Consider the following 17,546-nt stretch of genomic DNA (forward strand, 5'->3'; position numbering starts at 1 on the left):
GTTTGGAATGAATTCTGATCTGCAGGTCCTTGTTTACTTCTCTTCCCACATCCCTCAGAAATGAGGATGTGGTCAATTTCATTAGAAAACAGAAGACATCTACCCTTCTGTCCCAGCATTTACTTGGAGCTCGGAATTTTTTTTTTTCTTAATCAGAGGGGAAGATAATGTCTTAATAACAGAGAAGGCGATGGAAACCTAAAGGGCGAAGTCCTCCGCGGTAGATTTGAACCGGCGAATTAAGGGTTACTGTTTTTGCACTACTCTCGGCCGCTCTATCAACTGAGCTACCGAAGGCGGAGACAGCAAAGCTTTCCGTGATGCATTCATCTGTCTTTCAATAATGGTTGTGGCGCAGTTGGGTGCGGGTGCTGCAGTGGAATGAGAAAACTCATGAATACGACCTAGGGCTAGCTCTCCAAATGGCCACTTCCTAGAATGCTTTCTCAGCTACATCTTTTCAACTTAAAGGGGGATTGCTTACCTACCTTAATGTGCTGGGCTGGCTTGAAGGAAAGAAGGGGACCTAGAAATTGAAATTCTACACAAAAGGAAATGTGATCAAAGGGTATGGGGCAAAGGTAGTCCACAGCCCTTTGGAAGCATTTGTGACCAAAGTATGACAGCATGGAAACGTCAAGGAGAGGCCAGAAAGTTAGGGGAGGCATTACGACATGCATCACTACGCACTGAGCATGAAGAACATGCATGTTTAATGCCTCTGTGAATGGAAAGGGAAAAGCAAAATCATGGTCCAATCGCAAGTGATTGGGATAAAGAAGACATTCAGTTTTTCTTAAACCTTCTGTAAGGAGTCTCTGGTTTAGAGGAAGAATTCACATCAATGGCCAAGACAGCTGTGACCGTTTTCTATACCGAGATTGCCAAGATGAACCACCACTTTGGTTTCTTGGGGGAGAAAGATTCTTTTTTCTATAAAGACCGAAAATGAGATAGCCCCATTTCACAAGCTTTCCCAAGGCAAGAGCCGGGCAATGTCGGCGGTGGTCTGGCCCCAGCTGCATGTCATCTCACTTCCTGACCCATGGTGACAGCCTAGGGTTCTGCCAAAAGGCAAGATGAGCCTGGCAAAAGGCTGGAGATGCCGGGGATCGAACCCGGGGCCTCATACATGCAAAGCATGCGCTCTACCACTGAGCTACATCCCCCACGTCCTGGGGTGGGGGTGGGGCGGGCTGACCTTGCTTCACCGAAGGAAATCTGGAATTCTATGTACCTCAAATTCACCACATATGGCACTAGAAAATAAGGTGTCAGATGTGGGATTCCCCATGACTTACATCTGGATTGTATAGCACCATTTTATGGAATAAGGCTCACTCTAGAATGAACAAATGCCCCACATACAACAGCTAGATGCGATCTAAACATGCCAGAGTTTTCAAGGCAACTGGTTAAGGTTACATGAAAGAAGAATATGGTTGAGTGCTGCTTACAAATGTCCTGAGACGCATTAAGGTACTCTTGCTCTTACTGCAGGACACACAGCTATGTTACATAAGCACGTAAAGAGTTGAGATCCAGATGCATCTATTGCTAAGGACGGCACCTTAATTCTGAGTTTTAGTCCATTAAATTCTCAGTTACGTGGGGGAAAAATTCATGTGATCTTTCTGAGAGAGGTGAAAGGTATTCCCTGACTCTTTCGCATGGCTAATTGTAGGGGGTGTGGGTTTAATCACTGGAAAGAAATATTTTCCCACCATTATAACTCCATATGATTTTAATCCAGCGAGTCAATCGTATCGTATTTATATTCCAAGATAAGATAAGCGTTTTTGCCTCCTTTCCTCTTCAAGGGGTATAGACGTATTTCTGGGAGGGTTTGTGCAGCCTTCTGTGCAGTAGGCAGTGCGTCAGTCTCATAATCTGAAAGTCCTGAGTTTGATCCTCAGAGAGGGTATTTCTGTGCTCCTTTTGGCAAGACGAACATCTCAGATTTTCTCCAAATCTGTAAACTATTACTCCACTTCGCATCTTGCTCAGTTTTAGGGAGATGGTGGCTTTCTAAATTCCCTCTCGCATATATATATATATATATATATATATATGACCGCTCTCATTGTAGGCAAGGAGTAGCTGGGTCGGCTGACAAAACATCTACTTTGGTACAATGAGACTGGAAGTCTTCCAAGTGCCTTCATATATTTAGTCAAGGGTTTGGAATGAATTCTGATCTGCAGGTCCTTGTTTACTTCTCTTCCCACATCCCTCAGAAATGAGGATGTGGTCAATTTCATTAGAAAACAGAAGACATCTACCCTTCTGTCCCAGCATTTACTTGGAGCTCGGAATTTTTTTTTTTCTTAATCAGAGGGGAAGATAATGTCTTAATAACAGAGAAGGCGATGGAAACCTAAAGGGCGAAGTCCTCCGCGGCAGATTTGAACCGGCGAACTAAGGGTTACTGTTTTTGCACTACTCTCGGCCGCTCTATCAACTGAGCTACCGAAGGCGGAGACAGCAAAGCTTTCCGTGATGCATTCATCTGTCTTTCAATAATGGTTGTGGCGCAGTTGGGTGCGGGTGCTGCAGTGGAATGAGAAAACTCATGAATACGACCTAGGGCTAGCTCTCCAAATGGCCACTTCCTAGAATGCTTTCTCAGCTACATCTTTTCAACTTAAAGGGGGATTGCTTACCTACCTTAATGTGCTGGGCTGGCTTGAAGGAAAGAAGGGGACCTAGAAATTGAAATTCTACACAAAAGGAAATGTGATCAAAGGGTATGGGGCAAAGGTAGTCCACAGCCCTTTGGAAGCATTTGTGACCAAAGTATGACAGCATGGAAACGTCAAGGAGAGGCCAGAAAGTTAGGGGAGGCATTACGACATGCATCACTACGCACTGAGCATGAAGAACATGCATGTTTAATGCCTCTGTGAATGGAAAGGGAAAAGCAAAATCATGGTCCAATCGCAAGTGATTGGGATAAAGAAGACATTCAGTTTTTCTTAAACCTTCTGTAAGGAGTCTCTGGTTTAGAGGAAGAATTCACATCAATGGCCAAGACAGCTGTGACCGTTTTCTATACCGAGATTGCCAAGATGAACCACCACTTTGGTTTCTTGGGGGAGAAAGATTCTTTTTTCTATAAAGACCGAAAATGAGATAGCCCCATTTCACAAGCTTTCCCAAGGCAAGAGCCGGGCAATGTCGGCGGTGGTCTGGCCCCAGCTGCATGTCATCTCACTTCCTGACCCATGGTGACAGCCTAGGGTTCTGCCAAAAGGCAAGATGAGCCTGGCAAAAGGCTGGAGATGCCGGGGATCGAACCCGGGGCCTCATACATGCAAAGCATGCGCTCTACCACTGAGCTACATCCCCCACGTCCTGGGGTGGGGGTGGGGCGGGCTGACCTTGCTTCACCGAAGGAAATCTGGAATTCTATGTACCTCAAATTCACCACATATGGCACTAGAAAATAAGGTGTCAGATGTGGGATTCCCCATGACTTACATCTGGATTGTATAGCACCATTTTATGGAATAAGGCTCACTCTAGAATGAACAAATGCCCCACATACAACAGCTAGATGCGATCTAAACATGCCAGAGTTTTCAAGGCAACTGGTTAAGGTTACATGAAAGAAGAATATGGTTGAGTGCTGCTTACAAATGTCCTGAGACGAATTAAGGTACTCTTGCTCTTACTGCAGGACACACAGCTATGTTACATAAGCACGTAAAGAGTTGAGATCCAGATGCATCTATTGCTAAGGACGGCACCTTAATTCTGAGTTTTAGTCCATTAAATTCTCAGTTACGTGGGGGAAAAATTCATGTGATCTTTCTGAGAGAGGTGAAAGGTATTCCCTGACTCTTTCGCATGGCTAATTGTAGGGGGTGTGGGTTTAATCACTGGAAAGAAATATTTTCCCACCATTATAACTCCATATGATTTTAATCCAGCGAGTCAATCGTATCGTATTTATATTCCAAGATAAGATAAGCGTTTTTGCCTCCTTTCCTCTTCAAGGGGTATAGACGTATTTCTGGGAGGGTTTGTGCAGCCTTCTGTGCAGTAGGCAGTGCGTCAGTCTCATAATCTGAAAGTCCTGAGTTTGATCCTCAGAGAGGGTATTTCTGTGCTCCTTTTGGCAAGACGAACATCTCAGATTTTCTCCAAATCTGTAAACTATTACTCCACTTCGCATCTTGCTCAGTTTTAGGGAGATGGTGGCTTTCTAAATTCCCTCTCGCATATATATATATATATATATATATATATATATATGACCGCTCTCATTGTAGGCAAGGAGTAGCTGGGTCGGCTGACAAAACATCTACTTTGGTACAATGAGACTGGAAGTCTTCCAAGTGCCTTCATATATTTAGTCAAGGGTTTGGAATGAATTCTGATCTGCAGGTCCTTGTTTACTTCTCTTCCCACATCCCTCAGAAATGAGGATGTGGTCAATTTCATTAGAAAACAGAAGACATCTACCCTTCTGTCCCAGCATTTACTTGGAGCTCGGAATTTTTTTTTTTCTTAATCAGAGGGGAAGATAATGTCTTAATAACAGAGAAGGCGATGGAAACCTAAAGGGCGAAGTCCTCCGCGGCAGATTTGAACCGGCGAACTAAGGGTTACTGTTTTTGCACTACTCTCGGCCGCTCTATCAACTGAGCTACCGAAGGCGGAGACAGCAAAGCTTTCCGTGATGCATTCATCTGTCTTTCAATAATGGTTGTGGCGCAGTTGGGTGCGGGTGCTGCAGTGGAATGAGAAAACTCATGAATACGACCTAGGGCTAGCTCTCCAAATGGCCACTTCCTAGAATGCTTTCTCAGCTACATCTTTTCAACTTAAAGGGGGATTGCTTACCTACCTTAATGTGCTGGGCTGGCTTGAAGGAAAGAAGGGGACCTAGAAATTGAAATTCTACACAAAAGGAAATGTGATCAAAGGGTATGGGGCAAAGGTAGTCCACAGCCCTTTGGAAGCATTTGTGACCAAAGTATGACAGCATGGAAACGTCAAGGAGAGGCCAGAAAGTTAGGGGAGGCATTACGACATGCATCACTACGCACTGAGCATGAAGAACATGCATGTTTAATGCCTCTGTGAATGGAAAGGGAAAAGCAAAATCATGGTCCAATCGCAAGTGATTGGGATAAAGAAGACATTCAGTTTTTCTTAAACCTTCTGTAAGGAGTCTCTGGTTTAGAGGAAGAATTCACATCAATGGCCAAGACAGCTGTGACCGTTTTCTATACCGAGATTGCCAAGATGAACCACCACTTTGGTTTCTTGGGGGAGAAAGATTCTTTTTTCTATAAAGACCGAAAATGAGATAGCCCCATTTCACAAGCTTTCCCAAGGCAAGAGCCGGGCAATGTCGGCGGTGGTCTGGCCCCAGCTGCATGTCATCTCACTTCCTGACCCATGGTGACAGCCTAGGGTTCTGCCAAAAGGCAAGATGAGCCTGGCAAAAGGCTGGAGATGCCGGGGATCGAACCCGGGGCCTCATACATGCAAAGCATGCGCTCTACCACTGAGCTACATCCCCCACGTCCTGGGGTGGGGGTGGGGCGGGCTGACCTTGCTTCACCGAAGGAAATCTGGAATTCTATGTACCTCAAATTCACCACATATGGCACTAGAAAATAAGGTGTCAGATGTGGGATTCCCCATGACTTACATCTGGATTGTATAGCACCATTTTATGGAATAAGGCTCACTCTAGAATGAACAAATGCCCCACATACAACAGCTAGATGCGATCTAAACATGCCAGAGTTTTCAAGGCAACTGGTTAAGGTTACATGAAAGAAGAATATGGTTGAGTGCTGCTTACAAATGTCCTGAGACGCATTAAGGTACTCTTGCTCTTACTGCAGGACACACAGCTATGTTACATAAGCACGTAAAGAGTTGAGATCCAGATGCATCTATTGCTAAGGACGGCACCTTAATTCTGAGTTTTAGTCCATTAAATTCTCAGTTACGTGGGGGAAAAATTCATGTGATCTTTCTGAGAGAGGTGAAAGGTATTCCCTGACTCTTTCGCATGGCTAATTGTAGGGGGTGTGGGTTTAATCACTGGAAAGAAATATTTTCCCACCATTATAACTCCATATGATTTTAATCCAGCGAGTCAATCGTATCGTATTTATATTCCAAGATAAGATAAGCGTTTTTGCCTCCTTTCCTCTTCAAGGGGTATAGACGTATTTCTGGGAGGGTTTGTGCAGCCTTCTGTGCAGTAGGCAGTGCGTCAGTCTCATAATCTGAAAGTCCTGAGTTTGATCCTCAGAGAGGGTATTTCTGTGCTCCTTTTGGCAAGACGAACATCTCAGATTTTCTCCAAATCTGTAAACTATTACTCCACTTCGCATCTTGCTCAGTTTTAGGGAGATGGTGGCTTTCTAAATTCCCTCTCGCATATATATATATATATATATATATATATGACCGCTCTCATTGTAGGCAAGGAGTAGCTGGGTCGGCTGACAAAACATCTACTTTGGTACAATGAGACTGGAAGTCTTCCAAGTGCCTTCATATATTTAGTCAAGGGTTTGGAATGAATTCTGATCTGCAGGTCCTTGTTTACTTCTCTTCCCACATCCCTCAGAAATGAGGATGTGGTCAATTTCATTAGAAAACAGAAGACATCTACCCTTCTGTCCCAGCATTTACTTGGAGCTCGGAATTTTTTTTTTTCTTAATCAGAGGGGAAGATAATGTCTTAATAACAGAGAAGGCGATGGAAACCTAAAGGGCGAAGTCCTCCGCGGCAGATTTGAACCGGCGAATTAAGGGTTACTGTTTTTGCACTACTCTCGGCCGCTCTATCAACTGAGCTACCGAAGGCGGAGACAGCAAAGCTTTCCGTGATGCATTCATCTGTCTTTCAATAATGGTTGTGGCGCAGTTGGGTGCGGGTGCTGCAGTGGAATGAGAAAACTCATGAATACGACCTAGGGCTAGCTCTCCAAATGGCCACTTCCTAGAATGCTTTCTCAGCTACATCTTTTCAACTTAAAGGGGGATTGCTTACCTACCTTAATGTGCTGGGCTGGCTTGAAGGAAAGAAGGGGACCTAGAAATTGAAATTCTACACAAAAGGAAATGTGATCAAAGGGTATGGGGCAAAGGTAGTCCACAGCCCTTTGGAAGCATTTGTGACCAAAGTATGACAGCATGGAAACGTCAAGGAGAGGCCAGAAAGTTAGGGGAGGCATTACGACATGCATCACTACGCACTGAGCATGAAGAACATGCATGTTTAATGCCTCTGTGAATGGAAAGGGAAAAGCAAAATCATGGTCCAATCGCAAGTGATTGGGATAAAGAAGACATTCAGTTTTTCTTAAACCTTCTGTAAGGAGTCTCTGGTTTAGAGGAAGAATTCACATCAATGGCCAAGACAGCTGTGACCGTTTTCTATACCGAGATTGCCAAGATGAACCACCACTTTGGTTTCTTGGGGGAGAAAGATTCTTTTTTCTATAAAGACCGAAAATGAGATAGCCCCATTTCACAAGCTTTCCCAAGGCAAGAGCCGGGCAATGTCGGCGGTGGTCTGGCCCCAGCTGCATGTCATCTCACTTCCTGACCCATGGTGACAGCCTAGGGTTCTGCCAAAAGGCAAGATGAGCCTGGCAAAAGGCTGGAGATGCCGGGGATCGAACCCGGGGCCTCATACATGCAAAGCATGCGCTCTACCACTGAGCTACATCCCCCACGTCCTGGGGTGGGGGTGGGGCGGGCTGACCTTGCTTCACCGAAGGAAATCTGGAATTCTATGTACCTCAAATTCACCACATATGGCACTAGAAAATAAGGTGTCAGATGTGGGATTCCCCATGACTTACATCTGGATTGTATAGCACCATTTTATGGAATAAGGCTCACTCTAGAATGAACAAATGCCCCACATACAACAGCTAGATGCGATCTAAACATGCCAGAGTTTTCAAGGCAACTGGTTAAGGTTACATGAAAGAAGAATATGGTTGAGTGCTGCTTACAAATGTCCTGAGACGCATTAAGGTACTCTTGCTCTTACTGCAGGACACACAGCTATGTTACATAAGCACGTAAAGAGTTGAGATCCAGATGCATCTATTGCTAAGGACGGCACCTTAATTCTGAGTTTTAGTCCATTAAATTCTCAGTTACGTGGGGGAAAAATTCATGTGATCTTTCTGAGAGAGGTGAAAGGTATTCCCTGACTCTTTCGCATGGCTAATTGTAGGGGGTGTGGGTTTAATCACTGGAAAGAAATATTTTCCCACCATTATAACTCCATATGATTTTAATCCAGCGAGTCAATCGTATCGTATTTATATTCCAAGATAAGATAAGCGTTTTTGCCTCCTTTCCTCTTCAAGGGGTATAGACGTATTTCTGGGAGGGTTTGTGCAGCCTTCTGTGCAGTAGGCAGTGCGTCAGTCTCATAATCTGAAAGTCCTGAGTTTGATCCTCAGAGAGGGTATTTCTGTGCTCCTTTTGGCAAGACGAACATCTCAGATTTTCTCCAAATCTGTAAACTATTACTCCACTTCGCATCTTGCTCAGTTTTAGGGAGATGGTGGCTTTCTAAATTCCCTCTCGCATATATATATATATATATATATATATATGACCGCTCTCATTGTAGGCAAGGAGTAGCTGGGTCGGCTGACAAAACATCTACTTTGGTACAATGAGACTGGAAGTCTTCCAAGTGCCTTCATATATTTAGTCAAGGGTTTGGAATGAATTCTGATCTGCAGGTCCTTGTTTACTTCTCTTCCCACATCCCTCAGAAATGAGGATGTGGTCAATTTCATTAGAAAACAGAAGACATCTACCCTTCTGTCCCAGCATTTACTTGGAGCTCGGAATTTTTTTTTTTCTTAATCAGAGGGGAAGATAATGTCTTAATAACAGAGAAGGCGATGGAAACCTAAAGGGCGAAGTCCTCCGCGGCAGATTTGAACCGGCGAACTAAGGGTTACTGTTTTTGCACTACTCTCGGCCGCTCTATCAACTGAGCTACCGAAGGCGGAGACAGCAAAGCTTTCCGTGATGCATTCATCTGTCTTTCAATAATGGTTGTGGCGCAGTTGGGTGCGGGTGCTGCAGTGGAATGAGAAAACTCATGAATACGACCTAGGGCTAGCTCTCCAAATGGCCACTTCCTAGAATGCTTTCTCAGCTACATCTTTTCAACTTAAAGGGGGATTGCTTACCTACCTTAATGTGCTGGGCTGGCTTGAAGGAAAGAAGGGGACCTAGAAATTGAAATTCTACACAAAAGGAAATGTGATCAAAGGGTATGGGGCAAAGGTAGTCCACAGCCCTTTGGAAGCATTTGTGACCAAAGTATGACAGCATGGAAACGTCAAGGAGAGGCCAGAAAGTTAGGGGAGGCATTACGACATGCATCACTACGCACTGAGCATGAAGAACATGCATGTTTAATGCCTCTGTGAATGGAAAGGGAAAAGCAAAATCATGGTCCAATCGCAAGTGATTGGGATAAAGAAGACATTCAGTTTTTCTTAAACCTTCTGTAAGGAGTCTCTGGTTTAGAGGAAGAATTCACATCAATGGCCAAGACAGCTGTGACCGTTTTCTATACCGAGATTGCCAAGATGAACCACCACTTTGGTTTCTTGGGGGAGAAAGATTCTTTTTTCTATAAAGACCGAAAATGAGATAGCCCCATTTCACAAGCTTTCCCAAGGCAAGAGCCGGGCAATGTCGGCGGTGGTCTGGCCCCAGCTGCATGTCATCTCACTTCCTGACCCATGGTGACAGCCTAGGGTTCTGCCAAAAGGCAAGATGAGCCTGGCAAAAGGCTGGAGATGCCGGGGATCGAACCCGGGGCCTCATACATGCAAAGCATGCGCTCTACCACTGAGCTACATCCCCCACGTCCTGGGGTGGGGGTGGGGCGGGCTGACCTTGCTTCACCGAAGGAAATCTGGAATTCTATGTACCTCAAATTCACCACATATGGCACTAGAAAATAAGGTGTCAGATGTGGGATTCCCCATGACTTACATCTGGATTGTATAGCACCATTTTATGGAATAAGGCTCACTCTAGAATGAACAAATGCCCCACATACAACAGCTAGATGCGATCTAAACATGCCAGAGTTTTCAAGGCAACTGGTTAAGGTTACATGAAAGAAGAATATGGTTGAGTGCTGCTTACAAATGTCCTGAGACGCATTAAGGTACTCTTGCTCTTACTGCAGGACACACAGCTATGTTACATAAGCACGTAAAGAGTTGAGATCCAGATGCATCTATTGCTAAGGACGGCACCTTAATTCTGAGTTTTAGTCCATTAAATTCTCAGTTACGTGGGGGAAAAATTCATGTGATCTTTCTGAGAGAGGTGAAAGGTATTCCCTGACTCTTTCGCATGGCTAATTGTAGGGGGTGTGGGTTTAATCACTGGAAAGAAATATTTTCCCACCATTATAACTCCATATGATTTTAATCCAGCGAGTCAATCGTATCGTATTTATATTCCAAGATAAGATAAGCGTTTTTGCCTCCTTTCCTCTTCAAGGGGTATAGACGTATTTCTGGGAGGGTTTGTGCAGCCTTCTGTGCAGTAGGCAGTGCGTCAGTCTCATAATCTGAAAGTCCTGAGTTTGATCCTCAGAGAGGGTATTTCTGTGCTCCTTTTGGCAAGACGAACATCTCAGATTTTCTCCAAATCTGTAAACTATTACTCCACTTCGCATCTTGCTCAGTTTTAGGGAGATGGTGGCTTTCTAAATTCCCTCTCGCATATATATATATATATATATATATATATATATATATATATATATGACCGCTCTCATTGTAGGCAAGGAGTAGCTGGGTCGGCTGACAAAACATCTACTTTGGTACAATGAGACTGGAAGTCTTCCAAGTGCCTTCATATATTTAGTCAAGGGTTTGGAATGAATTCTGATCTGCAGGTCCTTGTTTACTTCTCTTCCCACATCCCTCAGAAATGAGGATGTGGTCAATTTCATTAGAAAACAGAAGACATCTACCCTTCTGTCCCAGCATTTACTTGGAGCTCGGAATTTTTTTTTTTCTTAATCAGAGGGGAAGATAATGTCTTAATAACAGAGAAGGCGATGGAAACCTAAAGGGCGAAGTCCTCCGCGGCAGATTTGAACCGGCGAATTAAGGGTTACTGTTTTTGCACTACTCTCGGCCGCTCTATCAACTGAGCTACCGAAGGCGGAGACAGCAAAGCTTTCCGTGATGCATTCATCTGTCTTTCAATAATGGTTGTGGCGCAGTTGGGTGCGGGTGCTGCAGTGGAATGAGAAAACTCATGAATACGACCTAGGGCTAGCTCTCCAAATGGCCACTTCCTAGAATGCTTTCTCAGCTACATCTTTTCAACTTAAAGGGGGATTGCTTACCTACCTTAATGTGCTGGGCTGGCTTGAAGGAAAGAAGGGGACCTAGAAATTGAAATTCTACACAAAAGGAAATGTGATCAAAGGGTATGGGGCAAAGGTAGTCCACAGCCCTTTGGAAGCATTTGTGACCAAAGTATGACAGCATGGAAACGTCAAGGAGAGGCCAGAAAGTTAGGGGAGGCATTACGACATGCATCACTACGCACTGAGCATGAAGAACATGCATGTTTAATGCCTCTGTGAATGGAAAGGGAAAAGCAAAATCATGGTCCAATCGCAAGTGATTGGGATAAAGAAGACATTCAGTTTTTCTTAAACCTTCTGTAAGGAGTCTCTGGTTTAGAGGAAGAATTCACATCAATGGCCAAGACAGCTGTGACCGTTTTCTATACCGAGATTGCCAAGATGAACCACCACTTTGGTTTCTTGGGGGAGAAAGATTCTTTTTTCTATAAAGACCGAAAATGAGATAGCCCCATTTCACAAGCTTTCCCAAGGCAAGAGCCGGGCAATGTCGGCGGTGGTCTGGCCCCAGCTGCATGTCATCTCACTTCCTGACCCATGGTGACAGCCTAGGGTTCTGCCAAAAGGCAAGATGAGCCTGGCAAAAGGCTGGAGATGCCGGGGATCGAACCCGGGGCCTCATACATGCAAAGCATGCGCTCTACCACTGAGCTACATCCCCCACGTCCTGGGGTGGGGGTGGGGCGGGCTGACCTTGCTTCACCGAAGGAAATCTGGAATTCTATGTACCTCAAATTCACCACATATGGCACTAGAAAATAAGGTGTCAGATGTGGGATTCCCCATGACTTACATCTGGATTGTATAGCACCATTTTATGGAATAAGGCTCACTCTAGAATGAACAAATGCCCCACATACAACAGCTAGATGCGATCTAAACATGCCAGAGTTTTCAAGGCAACTGGTTAAGGTTACATGAAAGAAGAATATGGTTGAGTGCTGCTTACAAATGTCCTGAGACGCATTAAGGTACTCTTGCTCTTACTGCAGGACACACAGCTATGTTACATAAGCACGTAAAGAGTTGAGATCCAGATGCATCTATTGCTAAGGACGGCACCTTAATTCTGAGTTTTAGTCCATTAAATTCTCAGTTACGTGGGGGAAAAATTCATGTGATCTTTCTGAGAGAGGTGAAAGGTATTCCCTGACTCTTTCGCATGGCTAATTGTAGGGGGTGTGGGTTTAATCACTGGAAAGAAATATTTTCCCACCATTATAACTCCATATGATTTTAATCCAGCGAGTCAATCGTATCGTATTTATATTCCAAGATAAGATAAGCGTTTTTGCCTCCTTTCCTCTTCAAGGGGTATAGACGTATTTCTGGGAGGGTTTGTGCAGCCTTCTGTGCAGTAGGCAGTGCGTCAGTCTCATAATCTGAAAGTCCTGAGTTTGATCCTCAGAGAGGGTATTTCTGTGCTCCTTTTGGCAAGACGAACATCTCAGATTTTCTCCAAATCTGTAAACTATTACTCCACTTCGCATCTTGCTCAGTTTTAGGGAGATGGTGGCTTTCTAAATTCCCTCTCGCATATATATATATATATATATATATATATGACCGCTCTCATTGTAGGCAAGGAGTAGCTGGGTCGGCTGACAAAACATCTACTTTGGTACAATGAGACTGGAAGTCTTCCAAGTGCCTTCATATATTTAGTCAAGGGTTTGGAATGAATTCTGATCTGCAGGTCCTTGTTTACTTCTCTTCCCACATCCCTCAGAAATGAGGATGTGGTCAATTTCATTAGAAAACAGAAGACATCTACCCTTCTGTCCCAGCATTTACTTGGAGCTCGGAATTTTTTTTTTTCTTAATCAGAGGGGAAGATAATGTCTTAATAACAGAGAAGGCGATGGAAACCTAAAGGGCGAAGTCCTCCGCGGCAGATTTGAACCGGCGAACTAAGGGTTACTGTTTTTGCACTACTCTCGGCCGCTCTATCAACTGAGCTACCGAAGGCGGAGACAGCAAAGCTTTCCGTGATGCATTCATCTGTCTTTCAATAATGGTTGTGGCGCAGTTGGGTGCGGGTGCTGCAGTGGAATGAGAAAACTCATGAATACGACCTAGGGCTAGCTCTCCAAATGGCCACTTCCTAGAATGCTTTCTCAGCTACATCTTTTCAACTTAAAGGGGGATTGCTTACCTACCTTAATGTGCTGGGCTGGCTTGAAGGAAAGAAGGGGACCTAGAAATTGAAATTCTACACAAAAGGAAATGTGATCAAAGGGTATGGGGCAAAGGTAGTCCACAGCCCTTTGGAAGCATTTGTGACCAAAGTATGACAGCATGGAAACGTCAAGGAGAGGCCAGAAAGTTAGGGGAGGCATTACGACATGCATCACTACGCACTGAGCATGAAGAACATGCATGTTTAATGCCTCTGTGAATGGAAAGGGAAAAGCAAAATCATGGTCCAATCGCAAGTGATTGGGATAAAGAAGACATTCAGTTTTTCTTAAACCTTCTGTAAGGAGTCTCTGGTTTAGAGGAAGAATTCACATCAATGGCCAAGACAGCTGTGACCGTTTTCTATACCGAGATTGCCAAGATGAACCACCACTTTGGTTTCTTGGGGGAGAAAGATTCTTTTTTCTATAAAGACCGAAAATGAGATAGCCCCATTTCACAAGCTTTCCCAAGGCAAGAGCCGGGCAATGTCGGCGGTGGTCTGGCCCCAGCTGCATGTCATCTCACTTCCTGACCCATGGTGACAGCCTAGGGTTCTGCCAAAAGGCAAGATGAGCCTGGCAAAAGGCTGGAGATGCCGGGGATCGAACCCGGGGCCTCATACATGCAAAGCATGCGCTCTACCACTGAGCTACATCCCCCACGTCCTGGGGTGGGGGTGGGGCGGGCTGACCTTGCTTCACCGAAGGAAATCTGGAATTCTATGTACCTCAAATTCACCACATATGGCACTAGAAAATAAGGTGTCAGATGTGGGATTCCCCATGACTTACATCTGGATTGTATAGCACCATTTTATGGAATAAGGCTCACTCTAGAATGAACAAATGCCCCACATACAACAGCTAGATGCGATCTAAACATGCCAGAGTTTTCAAGGCAACTGGTTAAGGTTACATGAAAGAAGAATATGGTTGAGTGCTGCTTACAAATGTCCTGAGACGCATTAAGGTACTCTTGCTCTTACTGCAGGACACACAGCTATGTTACATAAGCACGTAAAGAGTTGAGATCCAGATGCATCTATTGCTAAGGACGGCACCTTAATTCTGAGTTTTAGTCCATTAAATTCTCAGTTACGTGGGGGAAAAATTCATGTGATCTTTCTGAGAGAGGTGAAAGGTATTCCCTGACTCTTTCGCATGGCTAATTGTAGGGGGTGTGGGTTTAATCACTGGAAAGAAATATTTTCCCACCATTATAACTCCATATGATTTTAATCCAGCGAGTCAATCGTATCGTATTTATATTCCAAGATAAGATAAGCGTTTTTGCCTCCTTTCCTCTTCAAGGGGTATAGACGTATTTCTGGGAGGGTTTGTGCAGCCTTCTGTGCAGTAGGCAGTGCGTCAGTCTCATAATCTGAAAGTCCTGAGTTTGATCCTCAGAGAGGGTATTTCTGTGCTCCTTTTGGCAAGACGAACATCTCAGATTTTCTCCAAATCTGTAAACTATTACTCCACTTCGCATCTTGCTCAGTTTTAGGGAGATGGTGGCTTTCTAAATTCCCTCTCGCATATATATATATATATATATATATATATATATATATATATATATGACCGCTCTCATTGTAGGCAAGGAGTAGCTGGGTCGGCTGACAAAACATCTACTTTGGTACAATGAGACTGGAAGTCTTCCAAGTGCCTTCATATATTTAGTCAAGGGTTTGGAATGAATTCTGATCTGCAGGTCCTTGTTTACTTCTCTTCCCACATCCCTCAGAAATGAGGATGTGGTCAATTTCATTAGAAAACAGAAGACATCTACCCTTCTGTCCCAGCATTTACTTGGAGCTCGGAATTTTTTTTTTTCTTAATCAGAGGGGAAGATAATGTCTTAATAACAGAGAAGGCGATGGAAACCTAAAGGGCGAAGTCCTCCGCGGCAGATTTGAACCGGCGAATTAAGGGTTACTGTTTTTGCACTACTCTCGGCCGCTCTATCAACTGAGCTACCGAAGGCGGAGACAGCAAAGCTTTCCGTGATGCATTCATCTGTCTTTCAATAATGGTTGTGGCGCAGTTGGGTGCGGGTGCTGCAGTGGAATGAGAAAACTCATGAATACGACCTAGGGCTAGCTCTCCAAATGGCCACTTCCTAGAATGCTTTCTCAGCTACATCTTTTCAACTTAAAGGGGGATTGCTTACCTACCTTAATGTGCTGGGCTGGCTTGAAGGAAAGAAGGGGACCTAGAAATTGAAATTCTACACAAAAGGAAATGTGATCAAAGGGTATGGGGCAAAGGTAGTCCACAGCCCTTTGGAAGCATTTGTGACCAAAGTATGACAGCATGGAAACGTCAAGGAGAGGCCAGAAAGTTAGGGGAGGCATTACGACATGCATCACTACGCACTGAGCATGAAGAACATGCATGTTTAATGCCTCTGTGAATGGAAAGGGAAAAGCAAAATCATGGTCCAATCGCAAGTGATTGGGATAAAGAAGACATTCAGTTTTTCTTAAACCTTCTGTAAGGAGTCTCTGGTTTAGAGGAAGAATTCACATCAATGGCCAAGACAGCTGTGACCGTTTTCTATACCGAGATTGCCAAGATGAACCACCACTTTGGTTTCTTGGGGGAGAAAGATTCTTTTTTCTATAAAGACCGAAAATGAGATAGCCCCATTTCACAAGCTTTCCCAAGGCAAGAGCCGGGCAATGTCGGCGGTGGTCTGGCCCCAGCTGCATGTCATCTCACTTCCTGACCCATGGTGACAGCCTAGGGTTCTGCCAAAAGGCAAGATGAGCCTGGCAAAAGGCTGGAGATGCCGGGGATCGAACCCGGGGCCTCATACATGCAAAGCATGCGCTCTACCACTGAGCTACATCCCCCACGTCCTGGGGTGGGGGTGGGGCGGGCTGACCTTGCTTCACCGAAGGAAATCTGGAATTCTATGTACCTCAAATTCACCACATATGGCACTAGAAAATAAGGTGTCAGATGTGGGATTCCCCATGACTTACATCTGGATTGTATAGCACCATTTTATGGAATAAGGCTCACTCTAGAATGAACAAATGCCCCACATACAACAGCTAGATGCGATCTAAACATGCCAGAGTTTTCAAGGCAACTGGTTAAGGTTACATGAAAGAAGAATATGGTTGAGTGCTGCTTACAAATGTCCTGAGACGCATTAAGGTACTCTTGCTCTTACTGCAGGACACACAGCTATGTTACATAAGCACGTAAAGAGTTGAGATCCAGATGCATCTATTGCTAAGGACGGCACCTTAATTCTGAGTTTTAGTCCATTAAATTCTCAGTTACGTGGGGGAAAAATTCATGTGATCTTTCTGAGAGAGGTGAAAGGTATTCCCTGACTCTTTCGCATGGCTAATTGTAGGGGGTGTGGGTTTAATCACTGGAAAGAAATATTTTCCCACCATTATAACTCCATATGATTTTAATCCAGCGAGTCAATCGTATCGTATTTATATTCCAAGATAAGATAAGCGTTTTTGCCTCCTTTCCTCTTCAAGGGGTATAGACGTATTTCTGGGAGGGTTTGTGCAGCCTTCTGTGCAGTAGGCAGTGCGTCAGTCTCATAATCTGAAAGTCCTGAGTTTGATCCTCAGAGAGGGTATTTCTGTGCTCCTTTTGGCAAGACGAACATCTCAGATTTTCTCCAAATCTGTAAACTATTACTCCACTTCGCATCTTGCTCAGTTTTAGGGAGATGGTGGCTTTCTAAATTCCCTCTCGCATATATATATATATATATATATATATATGACCGCTCTCATTGTAGGCAAGGAGTAGCTGGGTCGGCTGACAAAACATCTACTTTGGTACAATGAGACTGGAAGTCTTCCAAGTGCCTTCATATATTTAGTCAAGGGTTTGGAATGAATTCTGATCTGCAGGTCCTTGTTTACTTCTCTTCCCACATCCCTCAGAAATGAGGATGTGGTCAA

At 44.3% G+C, this 17,546-nt stretch overlaps 8 non-coding genes across 8 annotated transcripts; all 8 read right to left on the minus strand.

The window, feature by feature from the left end:
* Positions 1-1,097: 1,097 nt before the first annotated feature.
* Positions 1,098-1,169, minus strand: TRNAA-UGC (transfer RNA alanine (anticodon UGC)). Its single transcript has one exon. It is a non-coding gene; the product is annotated as a tRNA-Ala (tRNA).
* A 2,107-nt stretch (positions 1,170-3,276) lies between these two features.
* On the minus strand, positions 3,277-3,348 carry TRNAA-UGC (transfer RNA alanine (anticodon UGC)). The gene has a single exon. It is a non-coding gene; the product is annotated as a tRNA-Ala (tRNA).
* A 2,113-nt stretch (positions 3,349-5,461) lies between these two features.
* On the minus strand, positions 5,462-5,533 carry TRNAA-UGC (transfer RNA alanine (anticodon UGC)). Its single transcript has one exon. It is a non-coding gene; the product is annotated as a tRNA-Ala (tRNA).
* A 2,107-nt stretch (positions 5,534-7,640) lies between these two features.
* TRNAA-UGC (transfer RNA alanine (anticodon UGC)) lies at positions 7,641-7,712 on the minus strand. The gene has a single exon. It is a non-coding gene; the product is annotated as a tRNA-Ala (tRNA).
* A 2,107-nt stretch (positions 7,713-9,819) lies between these two features.
* TRNAA-UGC (transfer RNA alanine (anticodon UGC)) lies at positions 9,820-9,891 on the minus strand. The gene has a single exon. It is a non-coding gene; the product is annotated as a tRNA-Ala (tRNA).
* A 2,123-nt stretch (positions 9,892-12,014) lies between these two features.
* On the minus strand, positions 12,015-12,086 carry TRNAA-UGC (transfer RNA alanine (anticodon UGC)). Its single transcript has one exon. It is a non-coding gene; the product is annotated as a tRNA-Ala (tRNA).
* Positions 12,087-14,193: 2,107 nt separating this feature from the next.
* TRNAA-UGC (transfer RNA alanine (anticodon UGC)) lies at positions 14,194-14,265 on the minus strand. The gene has a single exon. It is a non-coding gene; the product is annotated as a tRNA-Ala (tRNA).
* Positions 14,266-16,388: 2,123 nt separating this feature from the next.
* Positions 16,389-16,460, minus strand: TRNAA-UGC (transfer RNA alanine (anticodon UGC)). The gene has a single exon. It is a non-coding gene; the product is annotated as a tRNA-Ala (tRNA).
* Positions 16,461-17,546: the final 1,086 nt, after the last annotated feature.

The sequence above is a fragment of the Pleurodeles waltl genome, unplaced genomic scaffold, assembly GCF_031143425.1.
Source record: "Pleurodeles waltl isolate 20211129_DDA unplaced genomic scaffold, aPleWal1.hap1.20221129 scaffold_162, whole genome shotgun sequence".
Taxonomy (NCBI): domain Eukaryota; kingdom Metazoa; phylum Chordata; class Amphibia; order Caudata; family Salamandridae; genus Pleurodeles; species Pleurodeles waltl.